Source organism: Pseudophryne corroboree, chromosome 3 (genome assembly GCF_028390025.1).
Source record: "Pseudophryne corroboree isolate aPseCor3 chromosome 3, aPseCor3.hap2, whole genome shotgun sequence".
In the NCBI taxonomy this organism is placed as follows: domain Eukaryota; kingdom Metazoa; phylum Chordata; class Amphibia; order Anura; family Myobatrachidae; genus Pseudophryne; species Pseudophryne corroboree.
Genome location: NC_086446.1, coordinates 197,655,842 through 197,670,954, shown reverse-complemented (window position 1 = coordinate 197,670,954; position 15,113 = coordinate 197,655,842). Strand labels below are relative to the sequence as shown.

The following is a 15,113-nucleotide window of genomic DNA, read 5'->3' as shown; positions in this document are numbered from 1 at the left end:
TGTGTCAGAACGTCTTATTGCAAATTATACACACTGGCGTGCGCAGCACGTTTTATTAGGGGGTGCACCATTAGAGGGGTGTGTCTAGCACCGCCTTTTGGGCGTGTCTAGCACCATCTATTGATGGTCAACGCATATAAAATATCCACCTTTGTACCAATCCTAATAAAGCAGATACATTGTCAGTGGCTGGCATTGGCATAGCATAGAAGGAGAGAAGTGGGCATGTGGCGGGTGCGACGGGTGAGCATGCGAGCAGCATGAGGTAATAACGTCACATCACACTGTGTTTGTACATGGAGGTGGAGCTGGGAATTTGAAAGCCGATGTCAGTGGCACCCTTGATTAACCCAGGTGTCCGGTCGGTAATGCAGTCCTGACAGGGTGCAGCGCAGAAGGGACAGTAATCAGCCTGCTCAGCGATCGCTGCATCAGGCATGTGAGATCGGGGTGCCAGACATTAGGGGGTGCCTGTGCACACCAGGTAACCCCCCTGCGCACACCTATGATTACACATTCCTTCTTCCTGTCTCCCTGTGACTTTCCAGATTCCTGTCTTATGTGCTACAATCTTAATTTCTGTTCCACTCATGGTACCTGTTTCTTTGTGCTTTACTCCTTGTTCCTGCTGACCGGCTACACTGCAGTCTGCCATCCCAGTGTCTGCATGCCATTCAGCATATTCCACTGTCTTCTCCAGTGCATACCAGCTTCATTACATGGAAACACAGGCATAGAGCTGTGACCTATGGGCACAAGTAAGTCCAACCTCCTCACGGGGGTGCCTGGTGAATATCATCGGTACATTAAACTCCGCATCTCTGTTCAGTGTCTCTGCCAATCCCAAGTTACAGGTTGCATCCATCTCTGACTTTGTGACACACATGCACAGAACAGTTTCATAAATATGGCATCCGCCATTTAAAAATTGGTATTAAGCTGTTTTATTTCTTAATACGCTATTGTGCACACCGTTGCTTTTTCTAGTGAGTTTCAATGAGGTAAATTAAGACACATCTGTAACCAGTATTTTGATAAAGGTCCCAGCCTTATCCTATATCAGACGCAAATGCAGGATTTTTCCAGGGGGAGTCAACATTTTTTTTTAAATCTATATATTATAAAAAAAAAAAATATATATATATATATATATATATATATATATATATATATATATATATATATATATATATATATATATATATATATATATATATATATATATATATATATATATATATATATATATATATATATATTTCCTCAGAAACCAAACCCCCCCCCCGAACTTCACCCATTTTACACGGGACCGAGGCATACTCGGATTTTCCCCGTATGGCTCGGTTTTTCCGAGCACGCCCGAACGTCATCATCCCGCTGTCGGATTCTATATAAGCAGCCGCGCATCGCCGCCATTTTCACTCGTGCATTGGAAATGTTAGGGAGAGGACGTTGCTGGGTCCTCTCAGTTTATTAATAATATTTGTGCTACTGCTTATTGCTTAATTGTGGGGACTGGGGAGCAGCTGTATTATATAGGAGGAGTACAGTGCAGAGTTTTGCTGACCAGTGACCACCAGTATACGTTGTCTGCCTGAAAAACGCTCCATATCTGTGCTCAGTGTGCTGCATATATCTGTGCTCACACTGCTTAATTGTGGGGACTGGGGAGCAGCTGTATTATATAGGAGGAGTACAGTGCAGAGTTTTGCTGACCAGTGACCACCAGTATACGTTGTCTGCCTGAAAAACACTCCATATCTGTGCTCAGTGTGCTGCATATATCTGTGCTCACACTGCTTAATTGTGGGGACTGGGGAGCAGCTGTATTATATAGGAGGAGTACAGTGCAGAGTTTTGCTGACCAGTGACCACCAGTATACGTTGTCTGCCTGAAAAACACTCCATATCTGTGCTCAGTGTGCTGCATATATCTGTGCTCACACTGCTTTATTGTGGGCACTGGGGACCACCAGTATATTATATAGGAGGAGTACAGTGCAGAGTTTTGCTGACAGTGACCACCAGTATGGTACGGAAGGCCACTGCTCTACCTACCTCTGTGTCGTCAAGTATACTATCCATCCATACCTGTGGTGCATTTCAGTTGTGCGCAGTATATATAGTAGTAGGTCATTGCTATTGATACTGGCATATAATTCCACACATTAAAAAAATGGAGAACAAAAATGTGGAGGTTAAAATAGGGAAAGATCAAGATCCACTTCCACCTCGTGCTGAAGCTGCTGCCACTAGTCATGGCCGAGACGATGAAATGCCATCAACGTCGTCTGCCAAGGCCGATGCCCATTGTCATAGTAGAGAGCATGTAAAATCCAAAAAACAAAAGTTCAGTAAATTGAACCAAAAATCAAAATTGAAAGTGTCTGATGAGAAGCGTAAACTTGCCAATATTCCATTTACGACACGGAGTGACAAGGAACGGCTGAGGCCCTGGCCTATGTTCATGGCTAGTGGTTCAGCTTCACATGAGGATGGAAGCACTCATCCTCTCGCTAGAAAAATGAAAAGACTTAAGCTGGCAAAAGCACAGCAAAGAACTGTGCTTTCTTCTAAATCACAATCCCCAAGGAGAGTCCAATTGTGTCGGTTGCGATGCCTGACCTTCCCAACACTGGACGTGAAGAGCTTGCGCCTTCCACCATTTGCACGCCCCCTGCAAGTGCTTGAAGGAGCACCCGCAGTCCTGTTCCTGATAGTCAAATTGAAGATGTCACTGTTGAAGTACTCCAGGATGAGGATATGGGTGTTGCTGGCGCTGGGGAGGAAATTGACAAGGAGGATTCTGATGGTGATGTGGTTTGTTTAAGTCAGGCACCCGGGGAGACACCTGTTGTCCGTGGGACGAATATGGCCATTGACATGCCTGGTCAAAATAAAAATCACCTCTTCGGTGTGGAATTATTTCAACACAAATGCGGACAACAGGTGTTAAGCCATGTGTTGCCTTTGTCAAGCTGTAATAAGTAGGGGTAAGGACGTTAACCACCTCGGAACATCCTCCCTTATACGTCACCTGCAGCGCATTCATCATAAGTCAGTGACAAGTACAAAAACTTTGGATGACAGTGGAAGCAGTCCACTGACCACTAAATCCCTTACTCTTGTAACCAAGCTCCTGCAAACCACACCACCAACTCACTCAGTGTCAATTTCCACCTTACACAGGAAAGCCAATAGTCCTGCAGGCCATGTCACTGGCAAGTCTGACGAGTCCTCTCCTGCCTGGGATTCCTCCGATGCATCCTTGAGTGTAACGCCTACTGCTGCTGGCGCTGCTGTTGTTGCTGCTGGGAGTCGATGGGCATCCCAGAGGGGAAGTCAGAAGACCACTTGTACTACTTCCAGTAAGCAATTGACTGTCCAACAGTCCTTTGCGAGGAAGATTAAATATCACAGCAGTCATCCTGCTGCAAAGCGGATAACTCAGGTCTTGTCAGCCTGGGTGGTGAGAAACGTGGTTCCGGTATCCACCGTTAATTCAGAGGCAACTAAAGACTTGATTGAGGTACTGTGTCCCCGGTACCAAATACCATCTAGGTTCCATTTCTCTAGGTAGTCGATACCGAAAATGTACACAGACCTCAGAAAAAGAGAGTCACCAGTGTCCTAAAAAATGCAGTTGTACCCAATGTCCACTTAACCATGGACATGTGGACAAGTGGAGCAGGGCAGACTCAGGACTATATGACTGTGACAGCCCACTGGGTAGATGTATTGCCTCCCGCTGCAAGAACAGCAGCGGCGGCACCAGTAGCAGCATCTCGCAAAGGCCAACTCGTTCCTAGGCAGGCTACGCTTTGTATCACCGCTTTCCAGAAGAGGCACACAGCTGACAACCAGTTACGGAAACTGAGGAACATCATCGCAGAATGGCTTACCCCAATTGGACTCTCCTGGAGATTTGTGACATCGGACAACGCCAGCAATATTGTGCGTGCATTACATCTGGGCAAATTCCAGCACGTCCCATGTTTTGCACATATTGAATTTGGTGGTGCAGAATTATTTAAAAAATGACAGGGGCGTGCAAGAGATGCTGTCAGTGGCCCGAAGAATTGCGGGCCACTTTCGGCATTCAGCCACCGAGTGCCGAAGACTGGAGCACCACCAAACACTCCTGAACCTGCCCTGCCATCATCTGAAGCAAGAGGTGGTAACGAGGTGGAATTCAACCCTCTATATGCTTCAGAGGATGGAGGAGCAGCAAAAGGCCATTCAAGCCTATACATCTGCCCACGATATAGGCAAAGGAGGGGGAATGCACCTGACTCAAGCGCAGTGGAGAATGATTTCAACGTTGTGCAAGGTTCTGCAACCCTTTGAACTTGCCACACGTGAAGTCAGTTCAGACACTGCCAGCCTGAGTCAGGTCATTCCCCTCATTAGGCTTTTGCAGAAGAAGCTGGAGACATTGAAGGAGGAGCTAAAACAGAGCGATTCCGCTAGGCATGTGGGACTTGTGGATGGAGCCCTTAATTAGCTTAACCAGGATTCACGGGTGGTCAATCTGTTGAAATCAGAGCACTATATTTAGGCCACCGTGCTCGATCCTAGATTTAAAACCTACGTTGTATCTCTCTTTCCGGAAGACACAAGTCTGCAGAGGTTCAAAGACCTGCTGGTGAGAAAATTGTCAAGTCAAGCGGAACGTGACCCGTCAATAGCTCCTCCTTCACATTCTCCCGCAACTGGGGGTGCGGGGAAAAGGCTAAGAATTCCGAGCCCACCCGCTGGCGGTGATGCAGGGCAGTCTGGAGCGAGTGCTGACATCTGGTCCGGACTGTAGGACCGGGCAACGATTACTGACATGTTGTCTACTGTCACTGCATAGGATTCTCTCACCATTGAAAGAATGGTGGAGGATTATATGAGTGACAGCATCCAAGTAGGCACATCAGACAGTCCGTACATATACTGGCAGGAAAAAGAGGCAATTTGGAGGCCCTTGCAGAAACTGGCTTTATTTTACCTAAGTTGCCCCACCTCCAGTGTTTACTCCGAAAGAGTGTTTAGTGCAGCCGCTCACCTTGTCAGCAATCGGCGTACGAGGTTACTCCCAGAAAATGTGGATAAGATGATGTTCATCAAAATGAATTATAATCAATTCCGCTGTGGAGACATTCACCAGCAATTGCCTCCAGAAAGTACACAGGGACCTGAGATGGTGGATTCCAGTGGGGACGAATTAATAATCTGTGAGGAGGGGGATGTACACAGTGAAAGGGGTGAGGAATCATAGGATGATGATGAGGTGGAAATCTTGCCTCTGTAGAGCCAGTTTGTGCAAGGAGAGATTGATTGCTTTTTTTTTGGTGGGGGCCCAAACCAACCAGTCATTTCAGTCACAGTCGTGTGGCAGACCCTGTTGCTGAAATGATGGGTTAGTTAAAGTGTGCATGTCCTGTTTAAACAACATAAGGGTGGGTGGGAGGGCCCAAGGACAATTCCATCTTGCACCTCTTTTTTCTTTCATTTTTCTTTGCATCATGTGCTGTTTGGGGACAATTTTTTTGAAGTGCCATCCTGCCTGACACTGCAGTGCCACTCCTAGATGGGCCAGGTGTTTGTTTCGGCCACTTGTGTCGCTTAGCTTAGTCACACGGTGACCTTGGTGCACCTCTTTTTTTCTTTGCATCATGTGCTGTTTGGGGACAATTTTTTTGAAGTGCCATCCTGCCCGACACTGCAGTGCCACTCCTAGATGGGCCAGGTGTTTGTGTCGGCCACTTGTGTCACTTAACTTAGCCATCCAGCGACCTTGGTGCAAATTTTAGGACTAAAAATAATATTGTGAGGTGTGAGGTGTTCAGAATAGACTGGAAATGAGTGGAAATTATGGTTATTGATATTAATAATACTATGGGATCAAAATGACCCCCAAATTCTATGATTTAAGCTGTTTTTTAAAAAAACACCCGAATCCAACAAAAAAATTTTCAGGGAGCTTTTGACAAAACGCGTCCGAATCCAAAACCCGAAAAATATATATATAAAATGTGAGTATCCCATATTCAAAATGCTTGGGACCAGAAGTATTTTGGATATCGTATTTTTCCATATTTTGGAATAATTGCATACCATAATGAGATATCATGAGATATCATGGCAATGGGACCCAAGTCTAAGCACAGATTGCATTTATGTTTCATATACACCTTATACACGCAGCCTGAAGGTAATTTTAGCCAATATTTTTAAGAACTTTGTGCATTAAACAAAGTGTGTGTACATTCACACAATTCATTTATGTTTCACCTTATACACACACCCTGAAGGTCATTTAATACAATATTATTTATAACTTTGTGTATTAATCAAAGTTTGTGTACATTGTTTTCTGATGGCTCAAAGGTTTCACTATGTCAGTACAAGTAAAAAGAATAGAGGTGTATGACTGCACTGTAAGAACTTATGTAAGCCTGGGGGGAGTCTGGGAGTTCCCTAAAAAACTTCAAATGGTTGAAAAAAAACTAACCTGTAAAACTTGATGTAGTTCCTCCCACTTGGCACTAGTCCTGTGATACAAAGTGTAGTAGACTTCAGATTTCACAATTGAATATGGATATGATATATACCAACATAATATGTTAAAAACAAATGTTTAATTCTATACAACACTAAAATATAGGACAGAGAATGACCCCCTATGGCAAACAAATCCTACCAGGATGACAATAGGAGCCGCAGGTATGATATGCAAGATATTCCCGGGAAAGATATCCTGCATGTGGCTCCTTCAGGTGTGTTTCCCAATGGTCCCCTCCCCAGTCCAAATGTCCTAAACGTCCGGAGGCACTAGAAGGCAGAACTCCAACGCGTTTCGGGATGTCAAGGTCCCTTTTTCAAGGCTGTGTACCACCAGTGCAGAATGTATGCCCTTATATTGTCCAGCAGCTCATCACATGTCCCATAAACTGAACTTCCGGTCCGCCATCCACCGGAACCGGAAGTGACGTCTGTTTGCGTTCCACCCGCCGACACACACACACAGTATATACATATACACACATACGTGATAATACATTTAACACACATATAAACATTATACTGTACAAACACACACTCTTGAGTCTCACCTATGGCAGCTCAGTTGTCTATGATCCATGATATTACTAAGCCCCGCCCCCTCATGGAAGATTGTTGCGATTTGCGGGCCAGTCGGGAGGGCGGAGGGCTAAAATGACAAGATTCAAATGGAATCTCTTCATATTGTCTCCGCTCCCATAGACCTGTAAATTGCGGCAATTTATCGCAAGGGATTTGTCTTTGTCATATCGTGACTGCATGCTCTCGTCTGTCAGTGGGGGTTTCTGGGTATTCAGAAACTCCCTTGTGTGCGCTGCTTTATATAGCTAGCAGAGGGATGAGCTCCCACAGTCATGCCACGGAAAAATCTTTTGCACATTGGTTGTAGGTAAGAATTTGGGTTTCTGAACTCGAAGGTTTTTTGGCAACAATTTTAAAAGTCTCATACATTTTTGAGTGAAAAAAAAATTAAAAGATCTTAAGAAAATGTTCTACAAAAAAATGTCTATGTCCAGTAAATATATGGTTTCATTACCAATGTCCAACGTAAAAAAAAATAAAAAATAAATAAATAATATTTCTCCAGTACACTGCAAACATTTAGCATACCTAATGTTGTGGTCTTTGAATTTAAAAAAGTTTGTTGCTATTCGAATGTGATAAGGTTTATAATTCCTTGTTATGTATTTTGAAGACATGTCAGGTGTTTGGACATGGGGGGTAATTCAGAGTTGATTGCAGCAGCAAATTTGTTAGCAGTTGGGCAAAACCATGTGCACTTCAGGTGTGGCAGATATAACATTTGCAGAGAGAGTTAGGTTTGGGTGGGTTATATTGTTTCTGTGCACGGTAAATACTGGCTGCTTTATTTTTACACTGCAATTTAGATTTCAGTTTGAACACACCCCATCCAAATCTAACTCTCTCTGCAATTGTTATATCTACCCCCCACCCCCACCCCCGCAATGCACATGGTTTTGCCCAACTGCTAACAAATTTGCTGCTGCTACCAACTCTGAATTACCCCCATTGTTAGAATGAATTATTCACCTTAAGCCACTGTACTTACTGTATAGTGCATTCCATTTTAGTCAATGGGATAGATACAATAGATAGAAGAGATGAGTAAGGTGTCATTAATCCCTTTGTGAGAAACGTAGACTGTTCTGATTGGCTTCCAGACATGTGGCTGTAAAAAGAGATATGCAACTAACATAAAACAAAGGTTAGAGAGTATGGGCTGCACATCTGCTGGAAGGGATCACTGACCTACTGTATAGCATGCTCTACATACACTATACCAATGATCTTGGAAATGTGCCCAAACAATATGTACGGTAGAACACATGGTAAATATTAAAATAGCTTTTCACAGACCAGATGCCAAGAAACATGGTGATCGGTCAATGAACACACCTAACTGTTACTATTACCATCTCACCTAGCTGAACAATTAATTATACTCCAACATTCAAACAGCCCTGCCATTAAAACATTGGACAGTATCCTCCCTATCAGGGCCGGCTCTAGGCACGTTCGACTAGAGCGGCCGCGCGGGGCGCCACCCTTAATGGGCGCCGCGCGCTGGCGCCGCCATAGTCTTACCTGGAGCCGGCCCTGTACACTGTAGGCAGCTCTCCCCGCCGTCCCCGGCCTTTCAAAACTGTGCGCTGCGCTGCGCGGCGCGGCGCCGGCGTCTGACGTCAGACGCCGCGCAGCGCGCACCAAGCGGCCGGGAACAGTCGGTGGCCCTCAGGCTCAACAGCAGCACGTCCCCTCCCAGCGTCGCCGCAGGTATGTTGGGATCGTCGGGGCCGGGCACTGTGTGGGGGCACTGGCACTGTGTGGGGACACTGGCACTATGTGGGGGCATTGGCACTGTGTGGGGGCATATCTGCACTGTGGGGGCAATGGCACTGTGTGGGGGCATATCTGCACTGTGGGGGCACTGGCACAGTGTGGGGGCATATCTGTCGCTGTGGGGTCATATCTGCACTGTGGGGGCATTTATGAATCTTGCACTGTGGGGGCATTTATGTTTCTGGCACTGTGGGGGCATTTATCTGGCACTGTGGGGGGCATTCATTTATCTGGCACTGCGGGGGGGGGGGGGCATTTATCTGTGCACTGTGAGGGGGCATTAATGTATCTGGCACTGTGGGGGCATTTCTGGCACTGTGGGGGCATATCTGCGCTGTGGGGGCATTTATGTATCTGCACTGTGGGGGCATGTATGTATCTGGCACTGTGGGGGCATGTATGTATCTGGCACTGTGGGGGCATGTATGTATCTGGCACTGTGGGGGCATGTATGTATCTGGCACTGTGGGGGCATGTATGTATCTGGCACTGTGGGGGCATGTATGTATCTGGCACTGTGGGGGCATGTATGTATCTGGCACTGTGGGGGCATGTATGTATCTGGCACTGTGGGGGCATGTATGTATCTGGCACTGTGGGGGCATTTATGTATCTGGCACTGTGGGGGCATTTATGTATCTGGCACTGTGGGGGTATATCTGCACTGTGGGGGCACTTATTTATCTGGCACTGTGGGGGGCATTTATTTATCTGGCACTGTGGGGGCATATCTGGCACTGGGGCATATCTGGCACTGTGGGGGCATATCTGGCACTGTGGGGGCATATCTGGCACTGGGGGCATTAATGTATCTGACACTGTGGGGGGCAATAATGCATCTGGCACTGGGGGCATTTATGCATCTGGCAATGTGTGGGCATTTATGTATCTGGCACTGGGGGCATTTATGTATCTGGCCCTGTGGGGGCAATTTTATATATGGCACTGTGGGGACATATCTGGCACTGTGTGGGCATTTTTATATCTGGCACTCTGTGGCCATTTATGTAGCTGGCACTGCTGGGGGGGCATGTCGCGTGTAGCTGGCACTGCTGGGGAGCATGTCGCGTGTAGCTGGCACTGCTGGGGGGCATGTCGCGTGTAGCTGGCACTGCTGGGGGGCATGTCGCGTGTAGCTGGCACTGCTGGGGGGCTTGTCGCGTGTAGCTGGCACTGCTGGGGGGCTTGTCGCGTGTAGCTGGCACTGCTGGGGGGCTTGTCGCGTGTAGCTGGCACTGCTGGGGGGCTTGTCGCGTGTAGCTGGCACTGCTGGGGGGCTTGTCGCGTGTAGCTGGCACTGCTGGGGGACTTGTCGCGTGTAGCTGGCACTGCTGGGGGGCATGTCACGTGTAGCTGGCACTGCTGGGGGGCGTGTCATGTAGTGTTCCCGCTAGGCGTCTGTGGCTAGGCAATGTGTCTCAGTGCTGTGCCTGGCGCAAAGTGTATAGGAGGTTCTACCTGGTGCAGTGTGTATTAGCTGCACTACTGTGTGGTGTAATGCAAATTGCCACTATTATGTGGCCACGTACCTTCCCCACGAAGTAACTCCCCTTAATTTTTGGTGCGCGCGCATTCTTTGACATATAGGTATGGGAACAACAAGCAGTATGTACATCATTTTGCCCTCCTAACTTAAAAATGTGCCCTCCCTGTGATCAGCACCATGCCCTAAAAAGTGAACACTATCATGTGTAGCTGGCACTGCTGCGGGGCATGTCATGTGTAGCTGGCACTGCTGCGGGGCATGTCATGTGTAGCTGGCACTGCTGCGGGGCATGTCATGTGTAGCTGGCACTGCTGCGGGGCATGTCATGTGTAGCTGGCACTATACTGGAGACATTGTGTGTAAGGAACACTACCGTGGCTATGTGTAAGGCTGCTAATTGTGTGAAAATATGTTTATAGTTTGATGATATGAAGTTATGAGGCCACGCCCACTTTTCCAGAGGCCACACCCACTTTTCCGGGGACGCGCGCGCCTTCGGCGCGCGCATGGGGGGGGGGGGGGGGGCGCTTTTACATTTTCTCGCTCAGGGTGCTAGTAGGCCTGGAGCCGGCCCTGCTCCCTATAGATATAGTATGTGCTCACTCCAGTTCCTCACTTGCTCAGAATGCTGCTTGCCTTATGTATAAAAATAACAGTAGTAGAACAAAGCTCTACAGCATGTCAGACAACCCTTCCAGCTTCCAAGCAGTTACTGGTGGTACATACCTATCAAGGCCCATAGGCAGACAACAGATGAAAAAAATATAGCAGCAATTATACAACACATATGCTCAAAGGATTAGAAAAGAAGTGGAAAAGCCTACAGCGTGTTCGTTTTCAGCTGGCAACTTTTGCCTTTCCCTTGCTCTCCTTGTTAAGTGATAAAAAGTGACAGGCTGCATCTTATCTCATTGGCTGGTGACTTTAAAAACGGAGATATAAAGCAAGTGTAGAATAAATAATGAGGACAGCATGGCAAGGATTTGATAGCAATGGAAGCTGACTAAATTCAATTATTTCAGGAATATGTCTGTGTCTCGCTCTCCCTTCCTGTACAGGGGTGCATGCTTGATGTCTTTATAATATGCTTATCAGATGCTGCTAACCCCATCACATCTGGGTATATAAAATAGATTCCACTCCCTTCCAGCAGTCACAGAGATGAGAGGTCAACAAGCTTGTTGAGACAATGTAATAGATCAGGAAAAGGATATCGATTTTTTTTAATGTGCTTTTTGCAACAGAATCCTTTTTTTTCTATTTTTAACCATTTTAGAAATAATGTTTGAATAATGAATGGATAAAAAGGAGAATAAAAACTCATTTATTTCCACCACATTTGATTTCATCATTTGAATTTAAGTATTATAAATTAGTGTATTTCAAAGATTAAATCAAATTCTGAGTAGACAAAGTATTATGACCACTGTGTTAGTCCTTTGTTGGGCCACAAGTTGTCGTTAATCAGGGGCACCAGAATGTTTTGAGGTTGGGGGGGGTGCAGAAAAACATACATAGTGGCGCTCTTCCCAATCCCCACCCCCAGTGCGGGGGAGCGCTTACCCCAGATACCTTGTTTGTTTGTTTTTTAAAGTCTGCTGCCGCACAGCCGCAGCGTGCTATGCTGTGCGCTGTCCATGCCGGCTCTTCACTGATGCATTACTGGGAGGTGGCATGGCCATGCTGAGCCTGCTGGAACATCCCTGCATCAGTGAAGAGCCGGCTTGGACAGCGCACAGCATAGCATGCTGCGGCTATGCGGCAGCAGACTTTCTTTAAAGGACAAGTCACCGCATGTATCGGAGGTAAACGCTCCCCCTCACCAGCACCTGTGCCTGTCATATTTGGGGTGGGCATGCTGGCTAAGTGTCAATTTTGACTATCTCTTCTATAGAGATAGTCAAAATTGACTTGCCTGCACACTCTATCTAGTCTTGCGATGCTGACCACGCGGGATCACGCATTGGCATTGAATCGGGATTGCAAGGTGACTTTCACCTTGTGATCTGCACTAACTTTTCTTACGATTCTGACTATATAGTCAAAATCATAAGAAAATATCTCACCGTGTGTACACACCATAATGTAGCAGTGTTGCTCCCAGTTTTATTTATGTGAATAAGATATACATTTAGAACAAGAAAGTTGCTCAGCTATATCACCTGGGACATGGGGCACCAAGAGGTCTTATTTGGTGTGACTGAAGCCCAGTGTATAAGGACATAACTGTAATTTGGCCATGCATGCTATTTTCAATTTACATTAAAAGATTCCAAAGTTTCTCTGATGTGAATAGTTCCCACTTTGTGTGCTAGATGCATAATCGCTTGGAGATTGATAAATTGGAGAGAGAAAAGCACCCGCCAATCAGCTCCTAACTGCCATGTCACAGGCCCTGTCTGAAAAATGACAGGAGCTGGTTGGCTGGTAGTTTATCACTTTCCATTTTATCACTCTCCAAGCGATGATGCATCTAGCATAGATGTGCGCAAAAAACGTACATCTACGAAAAAAATCTTTGACATGTGGGAGGACGCCCAGCACAGGGCATGCTGGGTCCTGCCCTCACCCCCCACAGACATGTGAAAGCTTTGCACGGCCTAGCTGCAAAGGTAGCCGACTACCCGCCTGTTTTTGGCTGCAGCGGCTGTGTGCGACATCACACAGCCACCGTGACCTGCCCCAACAATGGTCCGGACATGCCTCCATTGTCCAGACCGTGCACCCCCAATGTCACTGCAATGCCAACACACCTTCCAACCACCCCGCGACCACCTCTGCCTGTCAATCAGGCAGAGGCGATCGCACAAGTGAGATGCCGTCGCATCTCACTGAATGGGGTGGTCTTCAGTATGCCGACTGACTGGATCCCGGCGCACAGTATACCGGCACCGGGATCCCGACAGCCGGCATACCGACACTTATTCTCCCTCGTGGGGGTCCACGACCCCCTTGGAGGGAGAATAAAATAGTGTGGCGCGCATAGCGCGCCACCGTGCCCGTAGCGTGGCGAGCACAGTGAGCCCGCAAGGGGCTCATTTGCGCTCGCCACACTGTAGGTAAGCCGGCGGTCGGGCTCCCGTCGCCGGTATGCTGGACGCCGGGAGCCCGACCGCCGGCATATCGTAGTGAACCCCACTGAATGCACACGTGCAGTGTGGCTTCTGCATGTACGCACACAGCACTAGCCTTCAGCCTGCGTATGCTGCGAGCAGGTCTGAATTAGGCCTAATGTGTCATCCTGAAACAGTACAGTATGATGGAATGATATATTGCCATGGCAAACATGGTCAGATGTATTGTATAATAGTGCAACGTATCATTAAATACTGCGTGTAAAATACACTGCATTATACGTGAAACTCTCCCATTGTACAGTACATGCACCATATCCAAAAGCACAATCCAATGAACGATGACCGCAAGCGACAGATCACGGGTACACACTATACAACAATGTGCATTTGAGTAATATATTGCTTACTGTGCATCAAACTATACTACATTTCCTAAAATGTTCTGCTTCTGATTTTCTCACATATTTCCCTGGTGATAAAACCTTAGGTGAAATAAAAATATATATGTTATTCTTTCATTCATGTTAATAAATTAATTCAGAGCAGCAGGACAATAATTTGGAAAATCAGGTACAGAGCATTTTGTGGCAGGTGAAATCATCCAAGTTGGAGTGTCAGCAATCATACAAACAGTAAGAAAAAAAAATATGAATAAAAATGTTTTTATCTACAGTACATTGCATTACTTGTGAGCAAGAGAAATTATGATGCTAAGAACAAGTAAGTCAGATGAATTTACTTTCCATACTTCATGGATACAAACTACAGTACTTACCATTCCAGCTATTATTGGTACAATGTACTTGAGAGCTCATATAATGTAACTGTCAGTCTTAATAAAATGTATAATATGTATATGTAACATTTTGAATATTCAGTTAATTGTTGTAACTGGCTGGGGACACTTACCTGTGTGATGGCTCTTGCTACAGCTTGTTTTCAGTCCCAGATAGATAGTAAGTTCTCCTTCTGCACAGTAACACCTGATATACTTATTAGGCATTGGTTTTGAAAAGTATGCATGTCTTGTATGGATATATATACTACTAAAACCACTGGAACACCTTTCTAGTAACTTGCAGGTTTGCTGGTAAAACTGTTTTTTTGAAATGACCACAGGATCTTGGGATACATTCATTAGCTATAAACATGGTTACAGTTGCATTAGTAGACTGATTACGCAACAGTTAATTAGTTAATTTGGATGGACAAGTAACCAGTCAGTAACCACACATAAACCTGGTAGGAGGACAGAGATATATTGCATGCAAAAGAATAGAACATGCTGTGTGCAGCTACACACCTAAATTAAATGGTTGCAGCTGAAGCATGATTCAGGTGCAGCTTATCTATGTAACAAAGTAACAATGGGCTTAAGGCAGCTAAGCTAACAGCTTTACAGTGGCACATAACTCCCATACTTGCCTACCTGACCCTCTTCATGAGTGAGAAAATACTCTGTTCCTGGACTTTCCTGGTAATGTATGATTGCCATCACCTGTGGTGAGCTAATTGATAAGAAAGGTATTTCACCACAGGTGATGGCAATCATACAGTAAGAAGGAAGTCCAGGAGCAGAGCATTGTGTCCCTCCTGGAGAGGGTCATGTGGGGCGGTATCATACTTGCCTATCTGACTCT

General features: G+C 46.1%; 1 long non-coding RNA gene across 3 annotated transcripts in view; it reads right to left on the bottom strand.

Moving 5' to 3' along the window:
* The window catches only part of LOC135057590 (uncharacterized), a 353,032-nt gene extending 338,209 nt beyond the window's left edge, over window positions 1-14,823 (bottom strand). For 2 of the 3 annotated variants that reach the window (XR_010244220.1, XR_010244221.1), the window contains exons 1-3: window positions 14,383-14,823; window positions 8,120-8,239; window positions 6,500-6,539 (exon numbers count right to left, since the gene is read on the bottom strand). This is a non-coding gene — a long non-coding RNA (uncharacterized LOC135057590). The remainder of the gene's footprint in view (window positions 1-6,499; window positions 6,540-8,119; window positions 8,240-14,382) is intronic. The other variant, XR_010244222.1, reaches the window with a different exon arrangement.
* Between the last annotated feature and the right edge of the window lie 290 nt (window positions 14,824-15,113).